The 24,407-nt window shown below is 37.0% G+C and overlaps 1 protein-coding gene and 1 long non-coding RNA gene across 2 annotated transcripts in view; both read right to left on the reverse strand.

Moving 5' to 3' along the window:
- The window catches only part of LOC112452523 (ubiquitin-like protein 3), a 40,850-nt gene that overhangs the window by 15,029 nt on the left and 1,414 nt on the right, over positions 1-24,407 (reverse strand). The gene's annotated exons all lie outside the window — the stretch shown is intronic.
- On the reverse strand, positions 6,901-8,776 carry LOC112452539. Its single transcript, XR_003040515.1, has 4 exons — positions 8,128-8,776; positions 7,891-8,058; positions 7,540-7,757; positions 6,901-7,074 (listed from the first exon to the last, which is right to left on the reverse strand). It is a non-coding gene; the product is annotated as an uncharacterized LOC112452539 (long non-coding RNA).

Consider the following 24,407-nt stretch of genomic DNA (forward strand, 5'->3'; position numbering starts at 1 on the left):
TGCACCCGAGAGAAGTCCCGTCAATAAAGCGAGCGCAATGACAAAAACGCCGTCGGGATCAATCGGGGTTAACGAACGTAATTCCTCGGTATTCCGTGGTGGCGGCTCGTGGCGAGCCACGTAAAAAGGTGGAGTCACACACAAAGCCTTCCGAGGGCGAGGGTGGTGCACGGGTGGTTCCGAAACCGTATAGAAACCCGCCTGTGGAATCGCGTTAACGGGTCGAGCAGTCGAGAGATCGCTTTAAATGGATTGGCCGATATACAAACCGGGTTAAAATACTACGTTTCGACACGCAGCGGACGTCACCGATGCGAGATCGTGATAAATCACGTGTCTCGCGCCTGGATATGAATTTAAAAGTACACATATTCTCCGGGAGTTCCGTAAGTTACCGAATAATAGATCAACAGAGCCAATATTGTCATTGCGACGATAATAAAATTTTCAATCTTAATTTGTGATTTAATTTTATATAGCGCTAATAATATTAATTTAATCAATTCCAGTGTTAAATTGCGTATTAAAATAAAAGGCATCGATTTTCTAAATGTGTGTCTTAATAGCATATTTTGTTTAATCTCAAGAGTTTAGAGTCTCAATTTCAAAAATAAGTTTTGTATTTTCGCACTGCATCGTTCTATAGAAACGAAAGTTTTCTTCGAGGGATAGAATTGATGTTAAAATAGAATTGTTGAAATCTCTCTGATATTAACTGGACACTCCTCCGACTCGCGGTCCATTTTCTCTATTGTGGTGCAGAGTTAATCCCAATGTAACCCCGTCTTACGATCCATTGTTCGAAACATGATAAATTTCAGTCGGGAATATACACGAACCAATGCGGGCTATCGATTTTAACAGACTCGTCGAAACTGGACTCACGAGGCAAAACTAGGGCGCAAATTTAGCCATCGAGAAAAATAAACCTGTGTTCACACACAGAGAAAAAAATTCTTAACATACTTGAATTTTTAACACACATACTATTTCTTTCAGCACATATTTTACCTTTGTAATTTGCATAAAAATGTAATCCACGTCAACTGGTAGAGATTAAATTTTTCAATTAAATTACATTTTTACACAAAGTTGTATGTCATTATCGCATCAAAGTTTACTGGCATATTTAGACAATTTTTCCTCCACAAATGTATAAAAAGCATTCTATTATTTTCTGCTATTCTCTATTCTCTAGTAGTCAAATTAAAATTTAAAAAGTTTTAAGTGTATCTGAAATCGGATAAACACACGTCTCGCCGTTTATGAGCTGCATGAACATTTTTGTCATTATCACATCAAAGTTTACCGATACATTTGGCTATTATTATCTGCTATTCTAGTGGTCAAATTAAAATTGAAAAAGTTTTAAATTTATCTGAAACCGGGAAAAGTACATATCTTGCCATTTATTAGCTGCATGCATGCTTTTGTCAAGAACAATCAACTTTGGTCGAGAAATTTCAAGACACGTTACGCGACAGTTTTATTTATTAGTATATAAATGGTGTAATCGGACGATAATAGCCAAACGCCTGTCTGGATACCGCAGCTTACACCACTTTCAGAATAAACGAGTCTCGGGAAACTATTCCGGCCGCAAAGTGCCGTCGCAGCCTGCACTTGCAAATTTATCGATCGACCCGACACGACGGCTAACGGGCGTCGTCGTGGCATTTCGTTAACGCGCGTTGAAACCCGCTCGCGGAGGAAGCGCAGGAGGAGGGGGAGGAAGAGGCGGAAGAGGAGGAGGAAGAGGCGAACCCAGCAGCACGCGACCTAGACCCGACCTTCCCCAAGGTGTGTGCGCGAGAGGGACGAGGCTGGGGTGCTCTTGGAATGAGGAGAGAGGGTGTCCGAAGAGTCCGGGGACGCGCGGCTCAAGCAGCGGCATCGAATAATAAGTGCGAAGGACACTTAGCCGCTAAAGTCCGGAGGATACCCTCGGCGGCATTAGACGGAGGAAGATTGGAAACAAGATGAATGCGTTTCGTAATAAGAAGAATCGGCCGAGACGAGATCCATTCCTGTCGGATTTAATGAAAACTGGGCATTGCCTGGGCACGTTTAAATATTCCATTAATCCTGTACGACATGCGTAATATACGATATTTGAGCGCCTTCCTGTGATTAATTAGGTTTACGTACATGGCAATTATGTATCCTTTTGACACGATGTAACTCTTTGACATATACATATTTTCGTCGGAATGATTCCAGTACTTCTAATTTAGTCTTCTGTAATTTTTTTATTGCGCACGTAATTTTCAGGATTGTTGACTTATCTGGGTTTTCATAATTAACGTTACTTAAAATCTCTATTGTATTTTTACATGACTAAATCGTCTCCTTTAAAATAGATATCTTCATTTTGAGAGAAAAGAAAATTTTTAAACGTTTCAAGTATTATAGGCCACATATATAAGGCGTAATTATCTTAATGCATAATAATGAACATAATACGTATTAACATTTTTTCTCTCTCTCTCTCTCTCTCATCCCCCTCATATTTTTGGCAGAAATTGATTCTTTCCAACTTAATTTTTCGATAATATCTCTATTGCCGAATAGGCCAAATACACGTTATTTCATTCACGTAAAACGAACTCCCGCTGAAAGACCGTGTCGAGCGCAATAATTATTTTGGCCTTCACTAGCAATTAGCGTGTTCATACATCTCGAAGCGCTGCTACCGTTTGTTCATGATTAGCTTTTGCTATTCGTATAAGACGTATGAAAATAGGATTTTATGCGAGGCGGAAAGACGATAGAAAAAGTAGGAAGAAAAAGATAATAATATAATATAGAAATCTTAGAAGAGAAGAAAGTCTAAAATTAAGCATAAAACTCTATCTATTATAAAGAGATAGAACATAGATAGATCGTTAGATAGATAGATATATAGATAGAGCAAGTCTGAGTAATATATTTTTAAATCTAATATCAGATTGCTCAGCTGACTAGTAAATGTAAAAGTAATCAAAACTAAAAAAAAAATCCTATGTGTAGGTTAATATGCGTAATATAAATCGATAAAAAAAATGGAACGAAATATAAAAAAAAAGTAAAAGATGTGCAAAATATCGTAAAGATCTATTAATATTATGAATTACAAATATGTATACAAAATTGAAAAATTGATATATTAACAATACCTAAAATACAACAAAAAGTAGAATGTAACGTGATAACTCTCAAGTAAAATGTAAGAAAAAATCGACAAAGTGATCTCTTCATATATTGAAATAGTAAAACATTGAAGATATTTAAAAATATTCAAAAATAATGAAATCTAGAGAGATTATTGCGATAGAAATACATTAAAGATAACGCACAATCGAAGAAGGTGATTGAAGAAATATTCAGAGGTAACCGCAATCGAGTGACGCTAAACAATCGAAGAATGTAAAACGCGAGTAGCAAAAAGGAATAATAGGGAGCGAAAAATGCAGATACCGAGAGACGTCGAACAAAGAAAGAAAAGGATGGAGTGTCGGCGCGGTGTGGCGCGGGAGGATTTCAGTCTCTCTACACGAGAAGTTTGTCAGTGGTTTAGTAAGGGACCGATCGATCGTTATACGTCCGCTCGTCCGCTCGTCCTCTCTGTCCGACTCCTCTCGCCCTCCAATCAGTCACTGCACCACCGCGCGTCTCGCGCCTTCGCACTCTTTCTCGCTCACCCTGCGGCAAACGTCGGTCTTCTCTTCTCCATTCGTTAAGGCCGCGTCGCGCCACGCATCGGGAGCTTGAGAGATGCGTCGCGATTGCGCATTGCAGTTTGAGCAATGCCTATATGCCCAACAGTTCCGCGCTAACCAGAACTCTTCTGAGATTAATTAGCGATTTGTCGTAACGTTCCTTTACGGATTACAGTTTTGCGCGTTACGCATTGTCGAACTGACGGTGAGCCCGAGTAATTTCCAGGATTTACTCTATATATTATACAACGTTATATAACACGTTTAATTCTATCAAATCTCTCGTCCATCATAGTCCGTTATTTTCTTGCAAAACGCCTACACCTAGCGTAATGAAAGCAATGTCGACATTGGTTTTTCGATTTGTGAATATGTCGCGATTTAAATCAATTAATATATCATATAAAAAGTAAATTTTTTAGTAAAATAAAAAATCTGCAACAAAGAGAGAGATACATATCTTTTATTATTTGTGACATGCAGTATGATACTATTACAAAGTATCGAGTATAGGAATTTAGAATATGAAAGATATTTAACAATCTAATAGGGAAAAGAGATTCGGTAAAGGTCAGATAACTCTAATCGCGTTTCGCTTTGAATGTTTAGCTAAGCACAGCTGTCTATATACGAACTTGTTGAGGAGCACTTTCCTTCAGTGTGGATCTTACGAAACACCCTGTAGAAAGTTGTCGAACGTGTAGAAGATCACCATGCGAAAGAATGCCCGACTATATCCCGAGACCGGTCTGGCATCGCGCGAGACGTTCGCTCCACGTTATACCATAGTCATGTTACCGGCGAGATATCCAGAGAGAAAATAACGGGGGAGCGCGCGCGAGGGACCGTTACCGGGTTGCAGTAAAGAGAGCTAGATAGACGTGGACGGTAATTTCGGTTTGGAGATCGAGTGACGTGATCGGATTTATTTCGAGCCTCTCGCGAGCCACTTGGTATAAATTCGCACGCTTATTCCGCGATATTCCGCTATTACACGGGTTGTATGTAAACCGCTGTTACTATAAATATTATATAGTACCCTGTCGGAGATCTGATGCATAATACCGTACTTCGTACTATTTCAAGCGGTCGCTGGTAGGAGAAATCCGAAATAATAAAATGTCGAAAATAAAGAGAAATGTAATATGTTCCGCTACTGCATGAAATTTGTAGGATATTCCATCGTCAAAACTTAGCTCAACAAATTAAAGATTTACTTTTATCACGTCTCCCGTCCCCGTAATTTTAGGTGTACAAGAATATAAGAGATCGCGAGAGGAAGAAGAAAAAGATAACGGGAGCAACTTTGCGTACAAACGTTTCACGCGTTAAAAGCGCCGTTCACGTTACGGCGATAAAATGTCGCGCGGCGCGGGTTATCGGCTCGCTTCGATCTCTCTGGCGCTTAAATTATCCACCCTTTCCCACGCCCGCGCCGCTTTGGGGCCGAGACGGCGGAGTGTCGAATCCAAAATGAAATTTCCTCCCTCTCTGCTTCGCGCTGGAGCACGCTTGCTTCGGAGGATTTCTGGATCGGACCGTTTCGCCGTTCAGACCCTATCCGAATGGAGCCCCGAGTATACAAGCGAATATACAGCGAGTAAGTATCAAGCGGGAAATAAAGCTTAATCCGTCGAAGACGACGGCGCGAGCTTTCGGAATCGCGAGTCGAACGCAGGTCCTATATTACTGTGTTCTCGTTTGTAATGGGCGAGATCAGATCCGACGTGCGGATTCTGGATCATAATATGAACGGCGAATCGATGCCGCGAATGGTTTTCCGCGATGCCGTATAAGAGAAAAACGGAATCCTCACGAATGCGTGAACGTTATAACATCGCGACAGTACTAATTAACTTGTGTTGAGAAAATATATGTACGATATACTAGTATTCTAAATTGCAGTGAGTTTTTTAAATATTTGTTGCTAAAGAGAACATGCAGTTTTCGTTTAATGTCTAGCACAGGTTAACGTCAACGAGCCAAAACGCCGGCTAATGCGCAAAATCCTTTAATTAAAACAATTAATCTACTACACGGAGCGTTCACGTCTATTAAGTTAGCACGGCCACTGCAGCACAATCGAATAGAACGTAGACATAAATTTAGTGTTTTATTTATTGCTAATTTATTATTGCCATATTCGCAATTTTATTGTTTTAGCCGATTTCATAAAATTAAAGGCTGTGCCCCCCTTAAGTTTATTTATACGTGCAGCAACATTTTTATCATAGCCACATACCTACTTATCATGCCACAACAGTATACCTTAATTTAACAGTATTAATGAACATTAATTTTCCATACTACAATTAATTCATAGATTATTATTTATAGCAAAAAGCATTATTGTATTAATATCACTGACGAATTTCTCAAAATAGCGAAATATAGATAAAAGTTCGATTACATATATTACAATAGATCTGAATATATATACATACTAAGACGTCCAATAATCCATAAAATATCTATCATTAGAGTTGGCGTAGAAATTTTTTCCAAATCGATTAATACAAACGATTGCTGATAGACAAGAAGAATGCTAACTAAATATATAGATCATTATAAGATAAATCTGATGTATATTTTTGATTGATTATGGGTTAAATAAATAAACCATCATGTTTTTGTTAATGCCATCTTATTCATAAAAATGCGTCCACTTCGCGTTATTTATTCCACACAGTTTATCGTACATCAACTTAAAAAAAAAATGCGAATAGCTAAAGTACATTAATAATTTTTAATTAATTTCAGAATATTTAAAGGTTATTTCTACAAATTTTGCACGACGGATTTTACTTGAGATAAATAATACAAATACAGGATTATTATTCTTTTTAAATTTTAATATCAAGACAAAATATCTGGACGTATAATTAATTTTCACTGAAATATCCTGCAGAAGAAATGTAGAAGAAATTCAACTATTAGCATTATTAATTTAAATAAGAAATATTTAATAAAACAACTAGTAAATTATGTTTGTAAAAAAGTTGATATCTAACACGTCAGATCACTATAAATCCAAGTGTGTTATTTCTACACGCATAAAAGTCTAAAAATGACACATTTGACTGCGTCTTACATGTTTCGTTGCATATTACATTAACGCATTTAATTGTATTAAATTAAACGTTAATACGTACGTTCAATCGTATTAAATGACGTGGTCAATCGTATTAAAACGCAAGAAATATGAAGAATTAAGAGCTTCAGTTAAAATAACACACTTACGGATTTGCAGTGATGCGTCTGTTTATTCATCAATTACAGCTCATTTAAGATATTAGGATATCCGATGCTATTTAATGTATTGTCTTCAAAATCCAGAACTCTGTCATAAACCATGCATATAACGCTGGAGTTGAACCTGCATACGCATACAAAGCAATTAAAAAGATAAAATGTGTATTTGTGTAATTAATGCTACGTAATAAAATTTCAATCAATACACTATTTTATTACTGGACCGAAACAAGGACTCTCATTATCCAAATATCCTAAACAATCGTATAACCATCAGACTCAAATATTATTTTATTAAGTGGAGAATGGCTAATAATAATTATGAAAATTTTCATCAATTATTGAATATTTAAATAGTAGATGATCACATAAATTAGAATTAGATAACAGTAAAGAAGCGTTGGATCTTAATATCGACTAAATAGAATTATTTGACTCAAGTATTTTTAACTTTTATTAAAACATACATTTTTTAAATATCAGACTCAAATATTTATAATTCTTATGATAAACAAAATACTAAATATTCAATTTCTTATGACTTTGTTGTAAGTAAATTTTGAAGGAAAATGATATTCGTAATATTTACCATTGTCATTTTCTTGAGTTTTTGAAGCTTGCGAATTAATATGTACCAATCTGATGAGAAGTATCAGCATTATATTCTTCAGTTGTTGATTGTTATTGTTATAAGTATAATATTTCTTCTAGTACTTTCTTGACTTCTCTCATTTATGCCATAATCGAACGAGTGATGCGGTCATTGTCATTTTTTTAAATGTCTTCAGCTTGCAAATATGCAGTAGTCTGATGATGAGAAATACCAGTGCCATATAATTCTTATGACAAACACTAAATATTCAATTTCTTATGACTTCGTTATATATAAGTAAATATGAACTCATGAAGGAAAATAAAACATAATATTCGTAATATTTACCATTGTCATTTTCTTGAGTTTTTGAAGCTTGCGAATATATGTATATACCAATCTGATGAGAAATACCAGCATTATATTCTTCAGTTGATGATTGTTTTAATGTTGTAATTATTACTGTTTTTTATAATACTTTCTTGAATGCTTTCATTTATCATAATCGAACAAGTCCTGCGATATGGCATTTACTTTATATATATATTATATACTAAACATTTTATGGCACATTTTGCATTTTACCTGATTCTTTGATGTGTCGAAATGTGGCCATAGCCATATCCACATATATTCAACTTCTTTCTATATTTCTTCTATTATAATATTGACGGATGACGACATATCAAATGTTACTCTAAAGTTGTATCCTTTATACGCACTCAAAAGAAATTTATTACAAATCTTATCATTTTGAAATCTATCTCCATCCTATGTAACGTCGAAGTTCCGCCCAGGTATGGTATTGATATTTTTTACCTTTATTGCCAATTTAGTCTAAAAATTTTGTGAGAATGAATTAAATGTTCTCTCAATTTTGAAAACCCAACAACTGCACGACAAAGTTTGCATCTATAAGTGAATCCTTGTACTTTAAAATATCGCAGTATGAAATTTTGTCGCGCTGATCTGATCTGAAGTCTCATCGTGTCCGCACGGTACTTTAGAGCGTATATTACTGAATACGACGGCATAACATCTATGCCATCGAGAAGCATTCGAAGAAGGTCGAAGAGTGAACTGTGAATCTTTGTTAGAATGTAAATATTGATAGTTTGAATGTCTAACAGCCAAATAGTGGTATCGCTCCACTTGAAATTATTCAAACATCGTAATAAAGAAATCAGATTAAATACACATTTTGTTCAACTATATAAAGAATAAAGATTTTTCCTTCTTGTATACGTAACATCGCCACACTGTCTATTAGGTTTTTAAGATAAGCAGTTAACCAAAAATTCAGCAGTGATGTATTTTGAAAGCAATGAATTCAAAAAGCACTCTCAACTCCAAAATCGGCATATAGCAACTTATTTGTCTAGCACAGTTTATTCTTGTACTCTTTACGTTTTGGATTATTTTTTAAATTTATTTCATGATATATACACTTATTAAATAATAATTGATCATTATATTGTTTAATAAATAAAATAGAAAGAAAGAAGAAGGAAACAAAACAGAGCGAAAAAAGGGAGGCGGGAGGGAGAAATAATCGGTTAAAGTATTAATATTTAAATTTTAACGGTACAAACGGATTGCAGTACCGAATATGGCGATGATAATAAAAACTGTGAATAAAAGTGAGGCAACTCATACTCAAGGAATATTTAAATTCAAATACCAGAAATCTTATCCGATAAATTCATGTCATGTATATTTTATATAATCTCAATTTAATACGAAAATTGTATTTCTCGCTATACGAGAGTCGAAACTTTTGCGCGCTACTGTACGAACTGTGCCCTTCGGGACCGACACTCCTCCGGGATCGTTTCGTACGGTTACATTCCGACCTTCCCTCCTGGGCGAATGGAGGTGTGTGCTGCCTTGGTCATATAGGGATAGGCCCCTCTAAATCGCGGCGGCAGAAAATACATGGAATAGAGTACGTCGAAATACGGTTAGATCTCTCGGCCGAGTCGTGTGCCGGGTCGCCTATATTTAACGTAGGAGAAACGACGTTCTGAAGTGCGAGAATCGGGATAAATTACGATGCCGGCGGGCATTATCGAGATCCGGCTCTCAAGTTTATCTCATCCTCGCGCGAAATCGTCACCCCGTCACGTCACCCGCGTGATCTTTTCTATATACATGGACATTTATACATATATCGCGATTATGTATGCGACGCAGATCGATACCCTCTCTCTCTCTCTCTCTCTCTCTAAATTCTTACAGAATTCTTTTATATTCACAGCATATAATTTTATCTTAATTAAAATTTGAATTCAGATTTATAATGTGTCATCTGATCCTTTTTCTTTTGACATTTTCAGCCTTTTTAATTTATAATATTTGACCATCTCGACTACCATCCGCCCACTGAATATATTTACAAAAGAATTACATTTATCAGAAAAATGTTTTATGTAACATCTCATGTACCATAAATATCTCATTTTAACGCAAATCGATGTATTTCTGATTTAAAAAATTATTTGGCATTCTCGTTAGGAACTTTAAGTTACATAAATCCCTTCCTTGATTCCGACTGTTGCCAAACGGAGGTTGGCACAACGAAGAAAATATTTGTCCAAAATTGTGTCAATTTCAGGTATTCATAAATTAATGATATACTATTTAAAAACGGTCTTGCAATAATAAAAATAAAATTACTCATAAATAACTTATGTTGGGCAAGAATAATTTCTAAAATATTTTAGTTTTAAGAAGATAAGTTCTGCAAAAAATATGAATGCGTTAACGTAAAAAATAAAATTAAATAGAGAAAACTGAAAGAAAATAACGAAGAGAAAAGAGAGAGAGAGAGGAGACGGGATGGAAAGAAGGAGAAAGAGCAAGAGAGAGTGAAAGCACCGAAATGAGAAAAGATGAGAGAAATGGAGGCAATAGCGAGTTATAAGAGCTCTAAGGAAAGTGAAGGAGAAGCAAGATGAAAGAAGATAATACGAGAGAGGGCTGCGTCGGATGTGACTCATGCCCGACGCCACCGTTATATACAGGGTGGCTATAAACTCGCGCTCGTGCTCCACATAGCATAGGACCGTTTGATCACTAACGGATACTAAAAGACACACGGCATATAAATGTGCGAAAAAATTGCAGCGGTTGCGACTATTAAAATCAACCGCTGTATCGTTCTCGCGGTTGTGATGACGCTGCATCTCCCCTTATACCCCGCATCGCATCGGTCGAATCGCATGAAAATAATATCGCGCTTCCGAGAGCGCTAAAATAATGCATCGCGGTTCATTAAATTTTACTCTTTCCTAAACTATTTCCATGCATCACATATCCTTTCAAAGGCAATCGTTCTTGTTTGCTTATTTATGTATAACGTCGCCAAAAAGGAATGCAATTATTATCAGGCACGCCAATTTAATATTTAACGCACTTTCCAAGAAAAATATTTGTGCAATTTATCCTTTATGGTTTAATGTAAAATTTATGACTGGAGATGTAATTTCCGGCGTTTGGCGTATTCGTCTTTGTTAATAAAATTATACTCAAAAAATTACCGTTATTTTTATTTGCCACAAATTTCGAACGCAATCCTAACCTTTTATCGATCAAGGTATATCGCGTGTCGTGGGAAATCGCGACCAACTAAGCACTCCTCGTGCTAGATATCGATTTCCGCCACGCGCGTCACAAAAGCACCGACGACCATCAGGAAATCCGTACGTCATCGCGCGCGGCCGCGAATTACGACGGCGCTTACGTCATCGCTAGACGAGACTAAAACTGCAAATTTTTCGTCGGAAAGGGTGACGAGGCGAAGGAGATCACCGCTGCACCGGTATAAAAATACTTCTTTTTGAAAACCATACTAAGCTGGATAATAAACGATATGAGGAAACGCGAGAAGCCGTGAAATCGCAATGTGAAATCAGAAATAGCTAAATGCGCGGAGTGTCGAACTGATCCGAGAATTTTTGTCTATTAAATTATAATTTATTTTTTAATTTATGACTTTAACTTATAAATAAAAGAAAGCAGTTGTAATTGTCCCAGAAAAAAGCCATCAAATATAAAAGAATAAAGACACTATGGAACGAAAAAAGAATATTGACACATACCAGAATCTTCTTAAAAAATTAAGTTTCAGTCTTTGAAATCAATAAAGTATAAGCAAGTATATTATATTAGTATCTAATTTTCTTTATTTAATAGAACATAAGAAATAACAATCTTAAAATAAAATTTCTATATATTGTTTGATATTCACCGAAGATATTCCCCGAAAAGCCTCTTATTATATTTAGGATATTAAGGACTCTTTAAATTTGTTGCTGGCTACGAGGTCGCCAAAACGATAAAAGTCGGAGTAATTTGAGGACGATCGGCAGGTTAACCTCGACCTCTGGTCTTGTAGACGAGAGGAGAAGAGGGAGCAAAATGCAAGAATGATCGATGAAGAAAAGTACGCTATTTCAGCAAAACTAGAGTAAACGAAACGTGGGTGGATTTGATGTTCGATATGCGATGATACCTTGTCGAGGGGGAAGAAGAAAGGAGAGAAAACGTCATTTCCGACAGTGACGAATTCTCTTCCTTCCCGCCTTCCATTAGGGTTAACGTGAAAAGATTTATATAGTTCATCTGAAAAAAATTCAGAAAAGGTTGTAACGAGATTTCGTTGTAATAATGTGTTCGATAAAAATGCAGTACCTACAATTTGTCTCGAGAATCTAGGAAAGTACATGACAATAAAAAAATTTAGTAATTATTAAAATTCTCATATGTAGCATTTCTTGCATGTAATAATCGCATATAATATTTGTTAATATCTGAATTGGCATGTAGAGTATTTATTTCTAACAAGTAAAAAGTAATTATTTGTTATTTTTATGGACGAACTTGAGTCTTTCTCGAAAAAATCCCGTTTCGTATATGTTTACGTAGATTACATTAATACTAGGAAATAACATATATGGACAATGGCAGACGAAAAATGCATAATCTATAAATTTTACATTTTCTTATTTGAAGTAAATCTCACAAATCATAGACACGATCCACCTGTCCTGTGCTATTCTCTAAAACACCTAATATAAAATAAATTTTTAGGTTTTTGGGCGTTAGGTATTTATATGTCGCACAATATACGAGAAAGATTACACGTTCTTATCCTCACATGAAAGCCGCTGGGTATAACAATTAATATGATTTCACGCGAACGGGCGGCAATTATCGCGCGATGCGAGCGAACGCATTCAAACATGGAAGAATTGTTTTCTTACGGCGTAATTTATGTGGTAAGAAACCGCGCGGATGTGGGAAAAGTGAAAGAATAACTTCCTTATTCTCATATCGCGAGTGCAACGAGTGCGGGATAATTTATGTGCGCGGATGCAACTGAACGTAATCCGTCTGAACACGATATTGTCTCGAATCACCGAAGTTGTTATTGCACGAAGCTTTAACAGCAGCCTCACTTTCACTCGCCGCTGAGAGAATCTCCCGTGATTTCCTGCGACATACCAATTACGATGTGACAGTGGCACAGTGGTATACGTTTCTGACATATCGAATTTTAATATACTGGATTTCTGAATACGTTTTAAAATCGATCTTTCTCCAATGAAAGTTCAAACGAAAAGTCATGTTCGTCAAATTCGAATTCACGTTTTTTATTTATATTATATTAGTTATTTATAATTGCTTCTGCTATTCGGTTACTATAAACCTTATTACCTGCTTCTAAGAGAATTCAACGAATAATCGCAACAATGTAATTTTCCAAGAATAGCCCTTTTTCTTGCGTGGCTAAATATTTAAATAATTCGCTTCGTTGAGAGATAATTTCCGGAAATTAATTTCCAAGGATCGTGGAAGATTAATCGAATATTCCGAGCGTTTTTCTGAAAATTCCGCCGCGCGTACTCCATTGTATATACCTTGTTGTCGCATTACTCTTCGTGCTCTAATGGATCTTTACAGTCACCAGTGTGTACAAAACGCGACTGTACCGTTAACATGTCATCGTATGACAGTAGTCGAACAATTCGCTTTCCACGTGACGGGGTAACGGCCGTAAGAGCGATCGATTAGCGGCGAGAGAAAGAGAGAGAGAGAGAGATTCAGTGAAAATCTGTGCCACCGTAGGGTGCAGTTTAGCCTCCACTTTTTGGCACGGGTTTCCGTGCCAACCAATGCATAGCTCGGGGGAACCGACAGAGGTTGTCTAACGGACAAAACGATTATCTTCACGCTCGGCTTGGCGCGATCCCTATTCGCAGATCGATACCGCGATCACGGGAAAATCCGGCAGATTGTTGTTCAGCGCTGCAAAAACAGGCTCATCGAGAATCCGAATTCCCCGCCAGCCGAATGTGCTTTTTTTGGCACCATCACGCGGGGGGATCGGCATATGGTCCTAATTAAACCAGTTCATATCGTGCGTGTCCCATCGTTATAAACACGGCGCCAGATTTTTTTCCGGTTTCTATTTAGATGCTTTTGACAGCTTTCTCTTCCAGTGTATTCATTATGATATCTTATAAACAATCTCTATGGGATATATAAGTTATTTTCAAGTTTTGCGCGCAGTAAAAGTTTGTCGAGACTTCTCATGTGGCAACTTCGTAAATTGTGTTAATATATCTTGATAGTTTGGAGTCATAAATTAAGTCCGCTGTTAAGACAAAGTGTAGTTGAGATCAACTGCAAAACAGTTCGTTATCTGTTCACCGGGTTATCGCGATTTGGTTATTTGCTGGAAATTCTCTCAGCCATACAGCCAAAAACTTTGATATACTCGCAACATGTTAAAATTAAAATTTTTCCACTCCCGACATTAATACATTTTCAAGCGTAAAATATGTTTTAAATTTCAACATTAATACATACACACGGTGAAAAGTTTTTTATTTCAATCTGTTTGACTTTGCGTTCTCCGCCGCGTTGACGGAAATTCACGTTTCGTGACAACAAAACGGTCCCCAGAGCATTTTCCAGAGCAACCTTTGGCACATCTAACTGAAAGAACATCCGGTAACGGTCCGGGACACCGTACATAAATCCGACAATGTCACCGACCGTTTCGCCAGCTGCCTCTGGAGTTAGCGAACTTTAAAAATGGATCCACAGCGGCGCGCGTCTCTCGCTCTTCTTTTCGCCTTCATTTTTTCCTCCAGAATTACGCGTCTTATCGATAGATCGTGCCCCCGCTGGTGTTCGGTTTGCAGGTGACGACAGATTTGCGACTTCCGGCGCGGCGGCTCGCCTGTCTCTTTCTCCCAGGCAAAAAACGAAGAAGGACTTTCGAATTGATTTCCTCCTTTCGCTACGCGGCTGCTGCTTTACGTCGGTAATTCGGCGCGGCCATAAATTCCACCCAACTCTTAACCGTCCGCTCGAAAGCTTTCTTCGTTAATGCTTCGTGAGCGGCTTTTTCCTTCTCCCTTTCTTCCCGCCCCGTCACCCTATGACCCGTGTTCTTGCTTCCGCTTTTCTTTGATTACGTGCTGTCGCGACCTTTGAATTTTCTTTTTGAAACATTTACAATGCGTCTGTCAGTGAAAAATTCTTATACGGTATCTTACTTTAGTTTGTAAGAAGCGACTAGACCTTTCATCAAGTCTTAAACGTCAAATATTCATATTTAAAATATGAATATATATATACCTAAATATTTTTTGTCTCCATCAAGAAGTAGTTAAAAGAGAACTATTTTTAAATAAAACTATACATTTTTCCGATACGTTATCTTGGCTAATTTTAAACTATATTCTCACAAATATATACATAATGAATTAGTGACACGCTATGGTACATAAAAAGATAACTTAAAAAAGTTTTGTCTTTCACAAACTTCGATGATGATTTCACATCATAGTAAAGATATCAATTAAATTAAATTATCTAGCTCCAACTAAATGCATTTACTTGTAGGTAAAAGATTATATTTCTCATTCACGGTTTGCCAGAAATAAATACAAAACACAAGCACAACTATATTTTAAGGTATAGAATATTTTTGTAAAAATCCACTGTAAATTTTTTTATTATTTCTAACTTATATAACTGATATTTAATATTCATCAGGATAGAATATCGTTCGAAAAAGCAGAATACACACACCAAATATAACTACAAATACACACCTGATATATTTTCAGATATGCGTAGTTATTACGGATATATCGAGAAACGTCGTGGATGAAATATTCCGAAATATCGTTCCAGCTCCGCGCGAAACTCTACTGTCGCCTGCATATCGTTATGTTGATACGACACATCGTGAAAATGGTGGCTAATGCAAACTATACAACATTTCATGTAACTTCGGAGTATCTGTATCGGATTCCAAGTACATGCGTCACGTGTCACATTAGAAACATTATAAGTGCCTTTATAGTCTATTGCCCTCTTAATCTGGTTTCCATTTCTCTTTCTGTCTAGTTTTATCGCAAACTCGGATAATAAGATTCGATAAAAAATTCAAAGCAAAGGTCCACTTATATTTATGTCTTATGTCTATCAGCGTTTTCTTAATCAACACAGTTCTGACAACAAAAGTGTTATTTTTGAAATGTAAGAAATCTTGAATCGTTATAAGCGATAAGGATTAGACTTCTGCGAATTAAAAATTCTTCGTTAATGAGTATAATTTATAAGAGCTAAACTTTGTATAATCATTATTGTTTATACGTCGAATAATCGCGACCAAAGTCAATTAATAACATTACTATAATTATTACAATTTTCTTAATACTTATTCTTATTTAAACAATTATTCTAAAAAATATATATATAATCTAAAAATGCATTTAATATCACATATCGCGACGTGTAAAAAAATATTGCACTGTAACCTTATTTGCAATTGTTTAAATGAAAAACCTCCGTTTCTCCCCTCCCCGTTTGCAAACTGACTGGATCCACGGATCCTTGATTCTAGGACGAGGCTAAATTGCAACGAGGGCGGCTTGCAACAGCTCGTCACGAATCTCGTCGCCTTTCACAAGTACAACGTATCACTATCGATTTCGATCGGTAGATTTACAGCAGATATAGTGCACACAAAGATAACTGCAAAATCACTTAGTTCGCACGGTTCATATAATAAGTAAATTAATAAAGAATTTCGAGATTAACTAACAAGTTGTCTCTTTGGTGTAACTAATGCACGATTTTATAATTAAAAATATAATCAATAAATTAATCAAAATTAATAATAATTATTATTATTGATTCATTGATTGTGATCGTTGATTTCTCTGATATAATTATAATAATATATGTGTCGTATATTATTTTGTATTTATTTATTAAAAAAAACGGTTTTGTTGAAGTATTAAAAAATTTAGCTAAATACAGACCTGAAAATAATTATATTAAGCCATCTAAGTAATTACGTTGGACGCTCAAGCTGGTTGCTAGAATGTCAAAACTTTTCGCAGCATTATCATCATGCTTGAGCGTCCTGCATAATTATTTTGATAGTTTAACATAATTATTTTCAGGTCTGTAACTGGCCTAATTTTCATATATTTCAGCAAAACCATTCTTTTTCTGTATATGCTTTGTATAATTTATATTCTATTTAGCATTTTTGAGAGCTGGCTCAAATAAATAAATTAATAGAATTATCGCAACCAAATCACTCGTAACTAATGTTTCATACGTAAATGATTTTTAATATCGCAATATCGCACGATTTAAAGACAAAATTGCTTCGTTAGGCTTTATTGAACAAAGTGCTGATGTTATGAGTTACCAGTAGCTTGTCCGTGCTTTAAACCAATTAGACTGCAGTGCTCTGACGCGATATCGAAAGTCTTTGTCCGCCTCCGTTCCTTTCTCCGTCACACCTTTTTTCTCACACGTCCGTTCTCCCCGGATCAGCGATAAGATAACTTGCACATTGTCCGATCTCATCCGCGTTACAGTCTTCAGTGAATTGAACTCCAATTTGCAATCGTGTCTCCTTGCGTTCGCGATAAGCAATTGCGTTTAATTCACTGCCGATGATGACTGGCTCATTCAAAATTTAAATGCAGAATTCTGTCATTTTGTCGCATGGTGTAACACGCTTAAAGCAAGTACAGAACTTTATTTACAGTCAAGTATAGAATTTTATTGTCGTTAAGTAGAAGATTTTTTCAGATTTTTATTTCTGCAACACACGCTATTCCCATTTTATCCGATTAATTCTATGAAATTTTTATAGAAATCTCAATGGACAAAAATTTTGGAGAGATCCTGTCAGGCGATGAAGTTTTAATGACAAGTTAAAAAAAGAATCTAGACAAATAAAATGTGAACGTGGATAGTAATCAAATCCCGCTTGGAAGCTCGAAAAATGTACATACATCTATTAATTATTTATAAAATTCGCTGTTACAAATACAATCTTGTTATTTGAAATAAAACCGATATATTATAGAATATTTCGGGTTAGAATTTTTTAATCAATACTGCATTTCTATTTCAACATTCCTACAAAACAATTCCAGACTATATACGTCTCGTTTGAATATTTAGTTCGTGTCTTTTCAGAGACCGTGTCTTCTTTATCAAAACCGCTCGCTCGCTTTACGGTTATAGAACCTCGAGCTACCGCAATTACCGCATTCGGCGATATGTCCCGGAGATATCGCGGCGCGAATTATTTGCGGACAAGTCGCCGACTGCCGGCACCTGCTCATCGTGTGTAAAGTAGATCGCAATGGGACGGCCAATCGGGCGCGCGCAATTGCGACAGCTGTAGTGATCCCGACGCAATCACTCGGCATGTAGCTCCTCGTCGATGTTTGTTTAACGCGGTTACCGTGAAATACACAGAATCTCATCGCGTTCTCCGTTTCTCTCTCTCTGACAAACACACGCGCGCGCGCGTGCCCATCATCACCCCGTTTACAGAACATTTACATGTATACCTCCAACATCCATCGTTCTCGCTACGACATACATACGCACGCATATACGTTTACTCGACGATGCAAAAATAGTTTTTAGTTATTTATCGCGAAACGCGATGCCGATGCAAGTCCGCGGGATATCCCGAACATGGCGAAGTTAACGGAAGCGCGAGCTATATTACGGTTTCATTTTCATTCATACGCAAGTTGTAAAAATTCTTTGCGTCGCGAAACAGGAAACTATACTAATACAAACCGCGCACCTGCGCCGTCCTCCTTTGAAATCGAACGCACGTGCTCGATCGACAATCTATGAAATCCGGGCGGAAAATGCTGGCGTGCATTTTATGAAACGGACGTTGCGGAGGAATGCATGGAGAATTTGTTACATACGAGATTATTCTACGTGCATCGTACCAATTTGCCAATAACTTTTTTAATAAGACCTTTTGACTGAAACGTGCGATTATAATGAGCAAAAAAATAATTAATTATGAATAACTTGTCTTTAGTACTGATGTAACTATCATTCGTACGCGAGATCAAATTATTTATAGATCGCTCAATTAATTTTAACGAATTATTTTAGGATATTTCGTAAGATATCTCGTATAGGAATTATCTTCCATGTTAATATGTCATATCACATGTTAAAAGGTCAAGTCTCGAATGGTTGCCATAATTTTTTCACACAAGATAAACAAAAATAAAATATGACATACTTATTTTATTTAGAATTGATTATGTATATATGTGTAATAAATATCATTTTTTAAACAACCTTTGAGAACAAGATTTGTCAAGATTTAAAATTCAAAAATTGTTGTCAGATTCCATGTTTTCGTTATTAAAATTGAGCCTATAAAAGAGAATTCGATAATTAATTAAAATTTTTAATTAAAATTTAGGGAAGCTTTACAAGCGGCACTCGATGAAATATGTATTTAAGACGATAAGAATTTTTTTTCTCGTTCTTATAGTCGGCCCGAGACGATATCTGAACACTGGGGAATACCCAGGAAATAGAGTGTAAATTATAATTACGAGTTGTACGTTACTCGAATATTATAGCGGTAAACACACGATGAGAGCGCAAGCCAAAATCGGCGCAAGTCATTCGCGCGGAAATAGAGACTTGCAATGTCCACCGTTTCGTGTCTTCTTTTTTCTTCGTATTAAGTACGCGATCATGCCGACCGATATTAGCCTTGGCCGCGAACAAAAGCCGATATACATTGCGCGCGCGTTCGCCTTGAATAATAAAATTTGCGCGAAAAGATTTCTGGCCGGACGTGACTCACGCGCTCGCTTTTTTCCGCGCTTCCGGGGAAATAAAATAAAAGGCGCCGACTCAACGTCACCAGATATCACGCGAACGATCCGCTCCGATTCTACGTATACGCCGCCGCCGGATGCCCGCATTGTTGCAATAGTGCATTTTTCAAAAGATTAAAGTCGATCTATAATTTTCAACGTTCCTTTTTTTATCTCAAAAATGCGGCACAGTCGCTGAATTATACGAAGCGGATTATTATTCACCTTTATTAGAAAAATATCTTTCAGATTCATGGGTTTTCTTAGATGGATTTCCTGCAGTCGGTTTTGCCTCTCGGCAAAATTTATCGGCGTGCCATTATTTTCATAATCGAATAATTTTCACGCGCGGCTAAAAGAGTTAAATCAAATTAAAGACCGCCAAGTTGGGGAAAATAAAGAGATCCGCTCTTCCTAGCCCCGCTTTCTATACTTTCCTACAATTTTTCCGTTCTCTTTCTCTGTTTAACCGTCGAATTATTATTGTAATGAAGTGTAATTACATTAAGCGAGTATACGCATTTGTTTCCTTTCGAATGTAGGAAGTGTATAAAGAAAGTGCAGACCAGTGCAGACGGAGAGAGAGATCTCTCGTTATTTATTTATACATTCTCGAAACTCGCGTTTGCTCGGGCCCTTTAATTTGCAATGTTAAGTATCCTCCCGAGAGTAATATTGCGCCGTCATTGCGCCAACTTCCCACGAAAGTAATAACGCACGATATACATATACTTGGGCGGGAAAACACAGGTCGAAGAAACCTGCATGCATCTGCACGATGCAGAGGCGGTCTTTATACACGTCGGCAAAAGGAGCGCATACTTCGAACGACATATTACAAAAAAAAAAAAAAAACGATAATCAATTTTTTTTTCTCTCCATATACCATTGTTCGTTAAAATTAGAAATAGGTCTTATATTCTCGTTCTTTCGAAAGACGAAAGATCTCGTGAGAGAAATTTAATTAAACGCTTACTTTATATTTCGCGCAATTCTATAAAGAGCTAAAAACTTTATGCCAAAATGATAACTCGGTAACTGCAATATATGAGAATTTATTGCACACACATGTTTGCTCAACGTGCACAGCTGGTTGCTCGAGTCTCCCCGGAACACGAGAAACGGTTAGGTAAATATGGTAAAATGTTTATGGCGGGGATTTATCCACATCAAAGAAATTTCTCGGTCCAAGAGAGTCTAATTTCCACACGTTTATTTATCGTATATATATCTATTTGTAACGCAATCCAAGGGAAATGGAGAAACATCGCGGGAGCTGTATCTTTTTTAATTATAAGCACTTTCGCAGTTGTCTCGGTTTAAGAGTCAAACGCGTAAGGAGGTTGCGCGCACTAGCCACGCTCCTTTGTTGCACGCGGCGCGTATAATTGCGCACGATGATAAGCAACGGTGTATAAAGCCCGACAGACGCACGAAACGGCCGTGAAACGCTGAAGGGAAAAGAGATGATCGTCTCTCGTCTCTAGGCTCTCCTCGCGCGAAAAGCCGCCCCGAGGCTAGCCTAATTCGACACGGATAAGAACGCATTATTATTTCTAGCACATTATGTGCGTGACTGATAAATTTCGTCGTTAATGCAGGGGTCTGTCGCGGCGCCGCGGAACAATGCGCGTAACGGTCTCGCGACCAAAACATTGCGGGTCAAAACATTACTCCGAAAGTTTTATGTTAGTAGTATACTGAAAACTCGACGTGTACGAAGAAAAGAACGATCGATAACAATAAATCTGAATTTCGTAAATTTTTCAGTTGAATTTTACTTTTCATCTAATGTACCTACTTTTCTTTCTGCGCGAAAGTTTCGCGAAAGAAAGGAAAAGAGATTTCATACTGTAATAAAATACTTACGTTACTTATTCTCTCTTCTAAACTGCGCTAGACATTTCAACATATATGTATATGCTTCACGAATACATTGTCAGAGAATAAAACTTGACGGTATCTTTTATAAGTATAATCCTAAGATACACTTTACTTAACTTTAATTCAAAATGTTGTTAAATATTACAATAAATATGGATTATACGTATTATTTACATGGAACTTAAAAGAGATTAGATTTCAAAATTATTACATATTGTAAAGTTCACTTTAGTTGTATTAAGTACGTATATTTTTAAACTGATAAACAGTTAATTAAGTTGGAAAGAAAATGGAGCAACCAATAATTTCTATCTTAAATGCCAAAGTAATTTTAAATTTGTATAAGCTCGGTCTGCAATGAAATGTAGATACGTGATATTTGGAAATTCGGTCTTAATATATTAGATGGGCATTTAGATTTAACAAGCTCGAGGACGTAAACGCGACGTTATTATTACGAAGTCACTCAAGATGGACTTTAAGGCCTTATGAAAAATCCATCCGACACTTTAATTACATCGAGATATCTAGAGTGAAGAGGAGAGTAAAGCCTTTAATTCCTGAATATTACATTAAGACGTCGTCCACCGACACGCGAGCACGATGAGACGCGAAATTGATGCGCGAAGGAGCATTGTTATCCGCGGTGGAATCTCTCAAGTCCGTAATCAGCAGCAGCAGGCTAACGCAAGAATCAAGATGGAAATATTAATTTCTGAAAGTATGATAATGGAGTGAAATCCGGGGGCTCGACTTTCCTTTTGAGACGTCACGACGCCAATCGCCGTTTCTTCGCAATTTTCCGTGGAAAAACGCGATGCGAAAAAATAGCGGTGCAATGAGCGATTGACAGGACTGCGATCGAACTCGCCTATAAACACGCGATACATCGGAAAGTATCGAAAATGATTCGGAAAATAACAGCCGCTTTTTATCTTTAAGTTTTAAATCGCGGTTTTAATTTAATTTATATAGATTTCGAATAAATAATGTTATCAATTTCGTGCTCTTTAAGCGATTTTAACAAAATTTAAAATAATATTATGTATTATTTTTTACAATTCTCGCAAAAAGTTCGATTACGTTTCAAATTTATATACGGAATTGATTTTTGTTATATATAATATAATAATAACAGATAAAAAATAATTATTGTATTACGTATATAACAAGATATACAGGTCTGAGTGGATAAATCCACAAGTTGATCGATCAAAGATTAAAGTCAATCGTTATTTTCCACGCAAATTAATAGCTTTTTTTCGCGTTATCAAGATTGAAATATCACATCTCGATGCGAAGACGCGCATTGTGTTTTTCTTAGATCTTTTTTGCAAGAAATTCATACCTCGAAGTCGTTTATTGATACGCAAACGAGCGTTTTTTAGTCCCGAATACGTAAATTCTACTTATACGCTCATTTAATCTTTTTCTAGGAATGACTCCGTGACTATCGTGACTCATTGATGAAGTATTTCAGTCGATTGTCTTAATTGACAGCAAGGTGCGCTACTTCACATTATGTAAAATTTATAAAATTTGCTCGACCGCAGCGTTAACTTTGCCGTTCGAACAATTAAGTATGTCCTGCATTTCTTTCGAGACTTGGATTTACCATCGAAAACGAGCGAATGATTCATGATTTAACGATGACAACGCGATAGATCTTGCCATGTCGAGAGACGGGAAATTCCGAATTCCGACGATTTGGTTCTCCTGCGTTTAGCGATACGCGATATTTCGCGTTTCACATCCAGCGGCTAAGTAATGTCTCATTACGCGAGAATAACGAGCGCGACAAGCGCGAGTGGCGTGACAGAAAAATGAGACTCAGAATTATACTTAATCACTCGCGTTAAATGCACGATGATACGCGAGCGATGCGAGTGAGAGAGAGAGAGAAACAGAGAAGACGGGGAGAAAAACACAACGTAATGACAACTGCGGCACGGAACGTAGGCCGTGCTTCGTTACGAAACGGAGCGTGCATTAAAGACACACCAAGGTCCACGATGCGTTTAGCGTTGCGTTTAGCGCCTATTATAAGTGGTGGCCGGCCGATTCGGAGTTTCATCCGTCTATAAATGGAGATCAATGCCAACGTGAAATAAAGACGGAGAATTTCTCTCTTCGACTCTTCCTTTCTCTTTCACTCTCTCACATGCGCGCTAAACAGCGAACGAGAAAAAAGAAACTCGAATATACGGAAGGGAGGGGGGGAGGAACAAATTCGCATACAAGTAACATGCCGACTGACTTTATCATCCGTCAAAACACATTGTCTTCTACACGACAATGGAGATAAACAGACAAGGGAGGCATTCATCCAATATTTCTAAATTAGAGCAGTCGATATCTCGTCTGGCTCGGGAGTAAAAGTGTCAAAGCGTTTAACGTTTCTCGTATTTTCGCACCTTATCTCATTTCCTTCCTCCAGTTCTGTTTTCTCTCTCTCTCTCTCTCCCTCCCTCCTTTTCTTTTATCATCCGCGAAGCGTTTTTGGTCGTTCTAGTGTCAAGGCAAGCGTATTTAACGAGCGTTAATAACACGAGCGCGAGCGTCTGTCCGGTTTACGCAAGTTGTAAAACAATCAATTGTTCGTTTAATTAATTCCGCAAACAAAAAGGTCAAATACATTGCACGATCTCTCTGCTGCCGCTTTCTATTATTCCAGCTTATTTTCATTTCCCACCCTCGAGTCGCGACACGCCGCAGCAGGCATATCCCACGCGGACATTTATATCGTCCATACTCCGGAAAAATCCTGTCGACCGCAAA

This window comes from Temnothorax curvispinosus, unplaced genomic scaffold (genome assembly GCF_003070985.1).
Source record: "Temnothorax curvispinosus isolate PA1 unplaced genomic scaffold, ASM307098v1 QBEX01000304.1, whole genome shotgun sequence".
NCBI lineage: Eukaryota > Metazoa > Arthropoda > Insecta > Hymenoptera > Formicidae > Temnothorax > Temnothorax curvispinosus.